The sequence below is a fragment of the Primulina tabacum genome, chromosome 7 (genome assembly GCF_025594145.1).
Source record: "Primulina tabacum isolate GXHZ01 chromosome 7, ASM2559414v2, whole genome shotgun sequence".
In the NCBI taxonomy this organism is placed as follows: domain Eukaryota; kingdom Viridiplantae; phylum Streptophyta; class Magnoliopsida; order Lamiales; family Gesneriaceae; genus Primulina; species Primulina tabacum.
The window spans coordinates 2270631-2284849 of record NC_134556.1 but is presented as its reverse complement, the minus strand read 5'-3'; positions in this window follow the sequence as shown (position 1 = coordinate 2284849).

Sequence of the window (14219 nt, the reverse complement as noted above, 5' to 3'; positions counted from 1 at the left end):
TTATTCCATTCCTGCAATTTATAAGAGCATTAGAAGTTGCTAAAGATGGACGACCCAGAATTACAGGAATTGCATTACAAGCTTCGATAGGTTGTGTATCTAAAACTATGAAGTTGACAGGATATACAGATTTATCAACTTGGACCAACACGTCTTCTACCATACCTCTTGGCACTTTAACAGATCTATCGGCAAGTAAAAGTGTTACCGAAGTAGATTTTAACTCGCCTAGATTGAGTTCTTTATAAACTGAATATGGAAGTAAATTCATACTAGCTCCAAGATCAAGCAAGGCTTTCTTAATCTTTCGTTCTCCAATAATACATGAAATAGTAGGACAACCAGGGTCTTTGTATTTCAAAGTATTATTATTTTGAATGATTGCACTTACTTGTTCGGCTAAAAATGCTTTCTTTTTCACATTCAATTTTCTTTTCACAGTGCACAAGTCTTTCAGAAATTTGGCATATGATGGTACCTGTTTTATTGCATCTATTAAAGGACTATTAACTTTTACTGGTTAAAAAATATCATATATATCAGAATTCAAATTTGATATTTTTTGTATTTTTCAATGCATGAGGGAATGGTGGTGACACTGTCTGTTGAACCTCCTCTTCGCAAGTTATGGGTTCCACGTCCTTACCCTTTGGAGTTGATTTATCATCATCTTACAAGGTTCAAGAATGGATTTTTCCACAACCTTACCACTTCGAAGGGTAATAACATATTTTATCTGATCCATCGATTGAGTTTCAGAAGTTCCAGTTTGTGAATGATGATCCTTGGAATTAGGCTGTGGTTGTGAAAGAAATTTACCTTTTTCATGAACATTAAGTGCAGATGCAAATTTAGCAAGAGTATCTTTCAAATCTGTCATGGTTTGAAGCAGTTTGAGTATTGATAGACACTTGCTTTGCAATGAAAGAATTCAATATATCTTCCAAGTTCCTTTTAGGTGGAGGAACATAAGTGTGCATAATTTTGAAAATTTTGTTGATTTTAGAAATGTGGTTGTGAAAATTGTGCAGCATTATCATTCCTCCAACTAAAATTTGGATGATTTCGCCAACCTGGATTGTAATTTTGAGAAAATGGTTCAAAATTTGGCCTTTTGAAATTGTTCAAAACATTGGCTTGTTCATGGAGACATTCTTTAAAAGAGGGCAAAGTGGGACAATCTTTTGTAGAATGATCACTTGTATCATAGATGTGACACGCAATTTCTTGAACAGATTTTAATTGATTATTCTTTTTCAATTCAAGTGCCTCAACATTTTTTGCCAAAGAGGTAAATCTAGCTTGGAGATCATGTTCATCTTTGAGGGTATACATACCTCCACCAGATGTGGGAGATTGAATCTTGTTTGATGGTTCGATTGTACCTATAGTCTCCCAATTTTGAGCATTTTCAGCTAATGAATCGATATACTCAATTGCCTCGTTTGGATCTTTATCTTCAAATGTTCCATTACACATAAATTCAACCATTTGCCTATCTTTAGGTGTTAATCCTTCATAAAATTGAGAAAGAACTCTCCAAATTTCAAAACCATGATGTGGACAAAGATTATGCAATTCATTGTATCTATCCCAACACTGATAAAAAGTTTCTCCTTGTTTTTGAGTGAAAGTGATGATTTGCCTTTTGAAAGAATTTGTTCTATGAGATGGAAAAACTTTTTCAAAAATTGTTGTGGCAATTCATCCCAAGTTCGAATGGATCCCGATCTAAGATTTTGTAGCCAAGTTTTAGCTTTATCTTTTAAATAAAAAGGAAAAAGCTTAAGTCGAATGGTGTTCATGCTACAATTTAGATCATTATATGTGTTGCACACTTCTTCAAACTCTCGTAAATGCATGTATGGATTTTCAGAATCTAAGCCATGAAAATTGGGTAAAAGTTGGATAATACCAGGCTTAAAATTGAAATGAGATGCATCAGGGGGAAAAACTAGACATGAAGGTGCACTAGTATCTGTAGGATTCATGTAATCTCTAAGTGTTTTTCGTCTATCATGATCATGTTGAAATTGAATTTCATCTTCATTTTCTTGGATGGGTTTTTTCGCCATGTTTTGTAAAAATAAAGGGTTATTTCGAATGAGTCGACCACTAAGTGTACGTGACCAAATGCTCATGCAAATGCAAATGCAAAAGAATAAAAACACACAAAAGCAATAAAAATTCAAATAAAGAAAAATAAACTATAAACAAAATTAAATAGACTTGAAATTAAATTATACTTCCCCGGCAATGGCGCCAAAAACTTGTTGCGACTTTGATTGTTGCACTCCAAATAGCAGGTTGTCCACAAGTAGAATAATTCAAGGAGTCCCAATATCGTATCCACATCGAAGCTAAGGTAATTACAAGTCCACTACAATATCTTTTTGTTTTTTTTTCTCTTTTAATGGTTTGAATCTTTAATTGGTAATTTTTAATTGTTCAAATTTTAATTTAAGTAGTTGAGATTAAAGGATCCACTCTTGGTATTTTAATAAAATTATTATTAATGAACATTATTGAATTCCACTTAATAAAATGATTCCAATATATCATAATATTAATTTCTTGGTACTATTTAAATGGTTGTTTGGTTTTACCAACCATTTAAAGTGGATGCCTTGATTTATTATATATTAATATCATAATATTAATTTCTTGGTACCATTTAAATGTTTGTTTGGTTTTACCAACCATTTAAAGTGGGAATCTTGATTTAGTGTTTACAAATATATATATATAGCACAATAAATACTTGACAACATTTACAATTTTTGGTATATATTATATACTTATAAGATAATAATATATAACATAATATAAATATGATTATTTAATATATATTGGAACCATTTTATTAAGTGGATTTAAATAATGTTCATTAATGATAACTTTATTAAAATACCAAGAGTGGATCCTTTAATATCTACTTAAATTAAAATTTGAACAATTAAAAATTACCAATTAAAGATTCAAACCATTAAAAGAAAAAAAACAAAAGATATTGTAGTAGACTTGTAATTACCTTAGCTTCCCTGTGGATACGATATTCGGACTCACCGAATTATACTACTTGTGGACAACCTGCTATTGGGAGTGCAACAATCAAAGTCGCAACAATTTATACCTTTCTTTTCTCGGGGTTTGGCTTTGTTCTGTCTTTGAAATCTTCAATACCTAAATCTGGAATGATATTTGAGAAGTACAACATCAATATACAACTCAATTCAAGACATGAATCGATCAATCTCAATCTAATTATGTTTCAACGGCATAACGGCACAATCTCGAGATACCGGCAATACAATATCAATAGACACCAATCTCAACAACTCATAATCAACCAATAAACACAATTCCAATACCAAATCTGTATATTCTCAATCAAATCAAATCTGAAAATGATAACAATTTCATACGGTATCCGTTCTTCAATCCGATTTCGATTATACGATTACCACAAACTCAAGAACTCATAATAACAATCATATCATGATTCCTTCAATATCATATTTTCAAACCATACAGGAAAATAATAAAACTTACGTCCCGTTGAAGCTCTTGATAAGAGGAACACAGTATGGATCTCGCAAAATCAACTTTCTTAAATCTAAGAAAGAAACTCAAGAACTTTCATGGGGTTTTCGATTTTCTTACTGCATTCTGAATTCTGAAATGTTGAAGAAGTTTATACATGTTTCTTTGCATGACAAGCCAAGTGGCACAATTTAATTCTGCACGTCTCGCGCATATGCGCGACCATCACCGGCGCATATGCGCGAGACTCTCTGTCTCGGCAATTCTGGATTCATCAGCTCGCGCATATGCGCGCCCTGTCGCCGCGCATTTGCGCGAGACCTATTGTCTCGGCACTTCTTCATTTCACATGCTCGCGCATATGCGTGCCTTTTCTCGCACATATCCGCGAGGTCTTCTGCCTTGCTCGCACATATGCGCGGCTCGTTTTGCGCATAAGCGCGAGACCTTCTATCCTTTCACAATACAATGTCACATGCTATCTCAAATCGTGCCTTGGAGTGGTCCTTCTATAATTACATCAATTCTTAATCAATAATCTCAGATTAACAGAATAAAATCTCGGGCATTACAGCTAGATTCGAGAGCTACACATTATTTCATATCCGATACTTTCATTAAGCGACTGAACATTATTCCTGAGGATATGGGATTTAGTTTCAAAGTTTCTATTGCTTCCGGTGACCAAATGATCATGTCTAGTATTGTGAAAAAACTGGAGCTTCGTTCATATAAAGATGTGGTCAAAGCAGATCTTATCGTACTCCCTATGCCTGAATTTGACATCATATTTGGTATGGATTGGTTATCAGCGAATGGAGCTTCGATAGATTTTCGTCAGAATTCAGTGTCTATTCGACCGCCTAGTGGTAAATCAGGTGAGGAACAAGAAAATGCCGCACATTATCTCTTGTCTGTGTTTGAGGAAGCTTATGAGACGAGGATTCCAAGATTTTCTAGCATGTGTCACTACCACACATGCTCCTATCAGTCAGAAGTTTAAGGATGTTGAGATTGTCAGAGACTTTCCTAGTATCTTTCCTGAGGACGTTTCTAGCATTTCACTTGACCGTGAGGAAGAATTTTCTATTGAGTTGATGCCGGAATACAGTACCCATTTCTAAAGCACCTTATCGTCTAGCACCCGCTGAAATGAAAGAATTAAAAGATCAAATTCAAGAATTTCTAGACAAGGGTTTTATTCACCCTAGTTATTCTCCACGGGTCACACAGGTTTTGTTTGTGAAGAAAAAGGATGGTAGTATGTGACTTAGTATTGATTATCGAGAGCTGAATAGAGTCACTATCAAGAATAAGTATCCTCTACCAAGAATTGAAGATTTCTTTGATCAATTGCAAGGAGCATCGATATTTTTTGTAGATTGATCTTCGTTCTGAATACCATCAGTTGAAAGTTAAAGAGCCCGATGTTCATAAGACAGCGTTTCGGACTAGATAGAGCACTACGAGTTTATGGTAATGCCATTGGATTGACCAATGCACCATCGATCTTCATGGATCTCATGAATCTCGTATTTGATCCGTATCTGGATCAATCTTCATAGTCTTCATTTATGATATTTTGATCCATTCAAAGAATAAAGAGGAGCATACTCGTCATCTGAAGACAGCACTGCAGTACTACAAGATAGGAAGTTATTTGCAAAATTAAGCAAGTGCGACTTTTGGATTGATAGAGTGACATTCTTGGGCAACATCATTTCTAGTGTTGGTGTCGAGGTTGATCCGAGCAAAGTAGAGGCAGTGAGAGAGTGGCCAGTACCGAATAGCGTAACCAAGATTCATAGTTTCTTGGGACTAGCTGGCTATTACCGAAAGTTTATCAGGGATTCTCATCTATTGCGGTACCCATGACCGCGTTGACAAAGAAGAATGCAAAGTTTGTATGGGGATCCGAGTGCCAAGACAGTTTTGATAAGTTGAAGCAAGCTTTGATTTCAGCGCCAATATTATCTATGTCATTGGGGCAAGGAGAGTATGCTATTTATACCGACGCTTCAAAACTTGTTTTGGTGTAGTTCTCATGCAAAATGACCGAGTTATAGTCTATGCATCGAGACAGTTGAAATTTCACGAGAAAAATTACCCCACTCATGATCTTGAGCTAGCAACAGTGATATTTGCACTGAAGATAGGAGAAATTATTTTTTTGGGGAGAAGTGCAAGATTTTCACCGACCATAAAATTTTGAAATACTTCTTCTCAGAAAAGGAGTTAAATATGTGACAACGAAGATGGTTAGAGTTTGTGAAAGACTACTATTGTGACATTATCTACTATCCGGGAAAGCTAATGTAGTTGCGGACGCATTGAGACGAAAGGCAGCAGTTATTGCTCAATTATAACTTCAAAGAGCACTGCAGTCCGAGATACAACGGTTTGAGCTTACAGTATATGCTAGGGGCGAGGCCACTAATCTTACCACCTTGTCAGTACAGTCGACTTTGAGAGATAGAATCCGTGAGGGACAGTCTATTGATGGGCAATTGTAAAAGTGGATAGTGAGAGATGAAGCAAAGGGCCGGAAACTGTATTCTGAAGTGGATGGTATAGTTCATTATCGAGATCGTTTATGGGTTCCTAGTGATGACTCTTTGAGGGAGCTCATTATGAAGGAAGCTCATGACACACCATATTCCATTCATGGGAAGCACGGAGATGTACAAAGATCTTCAATTGTTGTATTGATGCCGGGCATAAAACGAGACATCCCGTGTTTTGTGTCCGAAAGTTTGACATGTCAACAAGTTAAAGCAGAGCATCAGAGGCCAGTGGGAAATCTTAAGCCACTTTCTATTCCCGAGTGGAAATTGAAAAATACTACTATGGAATTTTTTGTGGGATTGCCGAGAATTATCAAGGGATTTAATGTTATATGCGTGATAGTGAATCGTCTTACAAAATCAACGTATTTTCTACCTATCAAGACGACATTCACCTTGACGCAGTATGCCGATCTGTATATTCGAGAGATTGTTCGTCTGCATGGGATTCCTGTATCTATTGTTTCCGACATTGATCCGAGATTTACGTCATCTTTCTTGAAGAGTCTGCATGCAATGATGGGGACCAAATTATTATTCAGCACTGCATTCCATCCTCGAACTAATGGTCAGTCCGAAAGAGTTATTCAAATCTTAGAGGATCTACTTCGAGCTTTTGTGATCAATTTCCAAGGAAGTTGGGAACCGAATTTACCTCTAGTGGAGTTCACCTACAATAATATATTTCAATCTTATATTGGGATGGCTCCTTATGAGGAACTTTATGGAAGGAAATGTAGATCACATATTCATTGGGACGAGGTTGGCAAAAGAAGAGAAATTGTTCCTGACTTGATCGAACAAACATCCGAGATAGTGTCAAAATTCGAGAGAGAATGAAGACTGCACAAATCCGACAATGCCGACAAGCAACGAAGAGAGCTAGAGTTTGCAATGGGAGACCACATATTTGTGAAAATAGCACCTAGTAGGTGTGTCATGCGATTTGGAAAAAAAAGGCAAACTTAGTCCAAGATTCATAGGGACATTTGAGATTTTAGACAGGATTGAAACACTAGTCTATAAAGTGGCACTGCCACCGATGCTATCTGGAGTACACAATATGTTTCATATCTCGATGCTGCGAAAGCACATGTCGAACCCTTCACGTGTACTAAATCATGAACTCTGCAATGACGCCAAATATGACTTATGAAGAAAGGCCTATACAAATCTTGGCTAGACAAGAAAGATGACCCCGAAATAAAGTCATTCCAATGGTCAAGGTCAATTGGCTAAATCACTATGAGGAAGAAGCCAGGGAAACCGAGAGGGATTTTAGGAGTTGCTACCCGGAGTTATTCGGTAAGTTCTAAACGAGGGCGAAACGTTATTTAAGGAAGAGAGGAATTGTAAGGTCCAAAATTAAGATGACGTAATCCAACTGCATGCGAATCTAGGGAAAATGAAAAATAGCTAATTAAATGAATTTAATTCCTAAATGATTATGTTTTATATGTTTATATGATTTTAAAGTAGTTTTCTATTTGAATGCTTGAAAATGTATTTTTAAAGGTTATTCGAGTTGCGATCGAGGAACAGAGACCGAGAGGCTGAAAAATGGAAATATTTTTATCAAATAATTGTTTTTAGTTATTTAAAATAAGGTTGATGCTTTTTGTTATTTTTGAAAATGAGGAGTTTTGAGGTGATTTTATACGGCGAGACGTAATTTTTATCGGTATACGATTTTCGATAAAAATACGATTTTTTTACAGCTCGGCTAATAATTTCACGAACTTTCCTAAACGAAATAATTTTTAAATGCACTATTGGGCTTATTGGGCCTAGTATATCTTGCTAATAGGCCCAAGCTTGTACACAAGTTTATTATCAATTTTTAAGCCCAAAACCCTACCCCATTTATCTTTAAAACTCACGCCCACCTCTCCAGAACCACAAAAACTCTTTTCCCCTCAAACACACGGCACACACTCGATATTTTGCAAGGAAAATCTTGGGCTTTTGTAAGAGGAATTCAGCCTAGGGTTACGTCGTCGTTCTTCGCATTGTCAACGAATTTTCATGCGTAATATATGCAAAGGCACGCCATAATTCTTTCTTTTCTCATCTATCACACCCTAATATGTATTTATTTATGATTTTCATGAAAAACATGAACCTCTTTTCATTATTTTCGTTTTATACATAAAACTTGTGTTTAAAGTTTGATTTGTGTTCCGAAAACATGATACATGTTTACATGAAGGGGCTGCAATGATTAAGGATCAATAGGGAACGTTTTTACACGAGTTTAAGGGTCATAATATGCACGATTTTGTAGCAGCACTGAACTAGAACAAGATGGAACCGATTATTGCATGTTTTGTGTCAAGGCTCGGTTTTGAGGGAACAACCATGAATGGCTTGGCTTTGGCTCAACCAAGGCTAGGCTGAAACATGGTGGGTCAGGAGACGAGTCCTAGCCCCACTAGGACTCGAGCACAGCGACTGGGAAGAGTCCAAGCAAGTTAGGACACATCCCGAGCCTTCTCGCGTGATGTGCAGCTGTGCGCATGGGCTTGGGACTCGGATAGGGTGGTCAGGGATAGGATATGTTAGGTCTCTTGGGTCCTGAGAAGGTTCACGAGGGTCTGGGCTCGTTGGTGGCTTGAGGTAGGAGGCCTTGCCAAGGTACAAGAGTCCTAGTGTATTAGAGTGTCTCGGCCGCAACTTGCTTCTGGTGTAGGTTGCTTCAGCTCGGGCTAGGGTCGAGTCCTAGGGGTCCAGTGGTTCATTAGGGTCCAGGTGAGGTCTGGTTAGAAGATGGCTCGAAGTGGCTCGGGCTTGGCTCGATGCAACCGTGAGTTGGTTCGAAGGTATGCTAGAATGGTTCGATTTTAGGGTTTCTACGTGTTAAGGTTTGAAACGTGGTTCAATGGGTGAAAATCATGTTTCACGAGGGTATATTAAATATAAAAGTCTATGTTTAAAATTTGAGAATTTTATATTAAAATTTGAATTAATTCGGGAATTAAACGCTCCGCGGATTAATAATTAAAGAATAATTAGAAAACCTAGAATTTAAGCTAAAAAAATACGAGAAATTTAATTTAAGCGTCAATAATTATTTGGGACGGTCTAAAGTCAATGAAAGCAAGAAAAATGAAAAATCGAGAAATTTTACGTCTAGGGGTAAAACGGTCATTTTACACCTAGAAAGTAGTAAACGCCGTGGAAGTGCTTTGAATGATGTTTTATATGTTAAAATGATTATTTTAAATGTTTGTGGCATTTTATGATGAATCTTTACTGCTAAAAGATATGTTGCATGCTTGGTTTAAAAGAAAAATGATTATTATATGTATGAATTTTATAAAACAATGGAAATATGAAATGTTGAAGGAAGTGAAGTAATTGTGACTAATATGAATACGATGATATGTTAATACGTAAGGCCAAGTCTCAGTTGATGGGTGAGAGTGAAAGGGGATAGGTTACGGTGCGCGGAGCGCAACGGAAGTTTGAAAAATATATTTTACCACAAGAAAATCGAGCACCTCACAATATTGTTTAGAAAATAACAAAAACACAAAAAATGTCACAAATAGTGTGTTTAGAAATTTTTACCTATCAATCACAAGGATTGATGTTTGGCCTCCAAGTAAGTTGTAAACAACTTAACTCTTGAAGGTAGACGATCTACAAGCTATCCAAGAGTACTTCTTGCTCAAATTCATTCAAATTAGGTCCACCACAAACAAAGAAGATCCCCTCTAATTTTGCACTAGAAAAATTAGAGGATTTTTCTTTGAGAAGAGTATCTTTCATCAACAGAAGAAGAAGCAAAAATTGAAGAATAATGGATGAAAAATTTCGGCCATTGCATAAGGAGAGAAAGGGAGGAAAAATTTTCTTGGTGCTTGAAAAAGGTAAAAAGTGCACATGCATGCCATGCCTTGTTTATTGAAAAAATGTCTCCAACCCTTCACCTCCCAAGCATGCAATTTATTTGGGCTTGTAACAATTACAAAACCCGTGGACTTTTATTTAAATATCTCAAACATATTTGAGACCAATTAAATTTTGCTTGAATTTACTCAAGCCCACTAGTTGAATAATTATTTCCAATTGGGCTCTATAAGACCCAATGTTATTTAATTAGTTCAACACTTGAATTAATATAATTATTTGGACTCTACTATATCCACTAGTGTTTAATTAATTCAACACTTAAATTAATTCAATTTATTTCATAATAATGTTTATGAAAATCACAATTTTCAAATACATTATTTATTTGAGACATCTTTTAAATTTAAGAACTCTTTCGTAAATTAAAAGTCAAATTCCCATAATCCTCTTATATAAGTCATACTTCTCTTTTTCTTTACGCTTATAAACTCCTTTATAAGCCGTCCAACACATTGAACTATTTTTCTTCTCAACGGGATCTAGAAATTTAGCACTTGTGTGACCCTCAATGATTCAATTATACAACTAGCAGTGGGTTCACATCTCAATGTGATTCGGGACTAAACATGTCCTTATTCGAGAATAACCCAGTTTCTCCATTCTTATTTATCGACTCTTTTATAATAAGAACGTCAGAATTCAAGTATGATATTACCCAACCAATCATGTTAAATGCCTAGCATCATTTCTTACATGATTCCCTAGGTATCAAATGATAGTGCCTGAAAGAACTATTCCATTATGGTTAGCGTACAGTACGGTCCGTTCAACTAGTATATCCCGATCGATTCAAAAATTATTGGTACAACGAGAGCTGTCAAAGAAGCGATACTATGTGTCATGTGGAGACACTTTTTTAATACCACCAATACTCTGATCAGATATTTTAAACTACATACATACGATATCACATAGGATATCCATACCCGAAGGTAAGCGGTGAACCCCCGAATACAATACATAGACTCCTATATGTTTCTACAGAACACTTAACCTTGCCACCTGATGACCGCATATGAGTCGGTAAACAAGTCAAAGTGCAATGCTAGCATATAGAGTCACAATGTTGTCCCGGGTCATAAGGACTAATGGCGTACAACCATAAGCTAGGACGTTTCCACTCGATAAGTGAGAACTACTTGGAAAGTCCTTTGTGGATGGTTGTTCAGTGCATTCTACAAGGAGCACCTATCTGCATGCTCGGACATCACAATGTCCCCTACCAATGAAACATGGTACTCACATCGCAGATACTAGTCTCAAACTCAAGAGGCATTTATCCTTCTTAATGGCGGCTGAATCGACTAGGAACTATTTAGACTATAAGTATTCCAAATATGAGTTTCATGATACTCATCATATGAGCATCTCATATTCTTTCTACTATTCGTATATTCAAGGACTTTATCTATACATCTAGCATGGGTATACAGATAAAGATGTGCCAAAGCAATAATTTTGAATATTATTAAAATAAAGATTGTTTATACATAGAGTTTAAACATGAACCTTCGGCCAACACTTGGCTCGACGGGCACCTACTCTAATAGAGAGTGTCGTTGATGTCCCCACTGCCTAGTACTGTGGTTACATGTAGATGGATCCATCGACCCTTAATTCGAAAGTAACAATTAACGATATGAATTCAACGAAAAGGAATACATATACGTATATGATATATATGAATATGTTTATGATGATATGAAAATGTTTACGTTTACGCATGATTATGAAATGTTATATTAAGTAAAATTATTTTCATTGTTGCATGTGATGGTATACGTATTATTGTTATCAAGATTATGGTTTGCTGAGTTTTAGATTCACTAGCTGTGATCGATTCAGATGAGTATGATGTTGATGCTAGTGGAGGTCTTGATGGTTGATCTTACTGGACTGAAGGTACACATAACCCAAGGACCAGCGTTAGTTTTTCCACACTTATGATTTTAAGTTTATGTTAAAGATTTTTACGACTTTTATTTATGCTTTTGAGAGGCTGATAGATTTATCTTTATTGCTAAGTTAGGATTTGGAAACGGTTGACGCTTTTATATTTTTAAACTATTTTCTTTGGATTTTCAAATATAGTTTGTTGTTTTATTTTTAAAATGGTGCAAGGTATTTTAAAGAATATATATGTATCTATTTTATTTTCGCCGAATCATGTAGGATAGAAAAAAAAATTGTAGTACATTTTTTAGAAAAACGAGTAGTGGACGTTTCAAGGGGAATTCACTGTTTCTTCTTCTTTTCGTTTTTATTTTATTCTGCATTTAGCTTTTGTTATCCTTGTTGTTTCATTCTATCATTTACATTGCATTTTTTTTTTGTATTATGCATATATGTCTCATTTATGTGTTTCAATCTTTTGTGGAATGGGGACATTGCACACATTTAGTTTGAGGGGGTCTGTCGTTTGTGTATTGCATTGAAACGTCATGCCCTTTTTATTGCTTTAAAAGAACTAGAAAAAAATTTTTTTTTTTAAACCTCACATAGCATCGGCCGAACCATAAAATTTCATAAAATACTTTTGACATCATTTTAAAATAAACAACCAACTAACATTTTTCTAAATCTAAAAATAACATTTGAAAAGTATAGCCCATACTATAACCTCTCAAAAACCACTCATACTCATGATAAAAGTCATAAAATCTTTTAACATAAATCATAACATATATGCGGAAACTAGCGTCGGTCCTCGGGTCATGTGCACCTTCAGTCCAGTCGGATCAACCATCAAGACCTCCATTAGCATTATCATGATAACCTGCATCCATCACACCTAGTAAGTCTAAAGACTCAACACACTATAATCTTTATAACGAGTAATACGTAATACAGTCAACATATAACGGTGAAAAATACTTGTACTTAAAATATCGTTTTCATGAAGATGCATAAACATAAACAGTTTCGTAAATATTTTCATGATGCATAAAACTTTAAACATAAACATTTTCATAAAATACTTTTTCATGACATGCAATCATAAACCTTAACTTTTTCCTTTTTCCTCAACATGACATGACATAAAACCTTTAACATGATCATGAACATTTTCCTTCTCTTTTTCTCTTTTCTTTTGTTGAATTCAGATCGTTAATTGTGACTTTCCTGATCATGCTCATGAGGGTCGATGGATCCATCTACATAAAACCACAGTACTGGGTGGCGGGGGACACCAGCAACACTCTCACCGGTCAACTGGGCCCTGGCCTATAATGATTCGAATAGAAATACGATCGTCGAGGCTCCCTCTAGGGCCTTTTCCCATAAATGGGCCCCCTCTGGGGCCTTTTCCCCTCACGATATTCCCATTCTTCCGTTACCACAAAATCGTTACCACATATCCGTTACCACATATTCGCAATGATGGAAACACGATCGTCGGGCTCCCACTATGACCATAACCCTCACGACGTCGCCAACATTAACGAATTAGTCACAATTATTTCACATCCTTCAACATTTTTCATTCACATCACTTTAGAAAAATCATGAATATCATTACGTTTTTCATTTTTGAAACCAAGCATGCAACATGTATTTGAAATGTCTTCTTAAATCATAAAAATCATTTAGACATTCAATAATCATATTTTAATCATGAACAATTCATAACATTAAAAAATTATCGTAATTTCATAACAACAGCATTTAAGGCACTGCCATGACCTTTACTAATTTTTAGGTGTAAAAAGACCGTTTTACCCCTGGACTCGACATTTTACGATTTCGACTTTTTTCTTGATTTCATGACTCTAACATGTCCCAAATAATTATTTAAGCTTACGTGAATTTTTTCATAATTTTATTTGTCTTAAATGTTTTACTTTTCAATTATCTATTCTTAATTTTTTTAACAGTGTTTTAAATCCCGAAAATACCAAACTTTAATATAAAATTATTAAATTCTAAATTTAGTCTTTTTATATTATTTTAGCCCTTATGGACCCCGACTCGACCCCCGTGAGCCGTTTTCCAATTTTTCTTTACTTAAAACCCTATTTTGACACCTAAACTTCGACCCCGAGCCAACTTCTGATTTTCACGAGTTACCCCAGAACCAAGTCGAGCCAAAACTTGCTTAACACAATAATTTAGCCTACTGGACTCTAACTTCAACAAGAAACCCTCCCCAAAACAAAAAACGAAGGTCCCCTCTACTGCCCATAAGCTGGCCGAGAG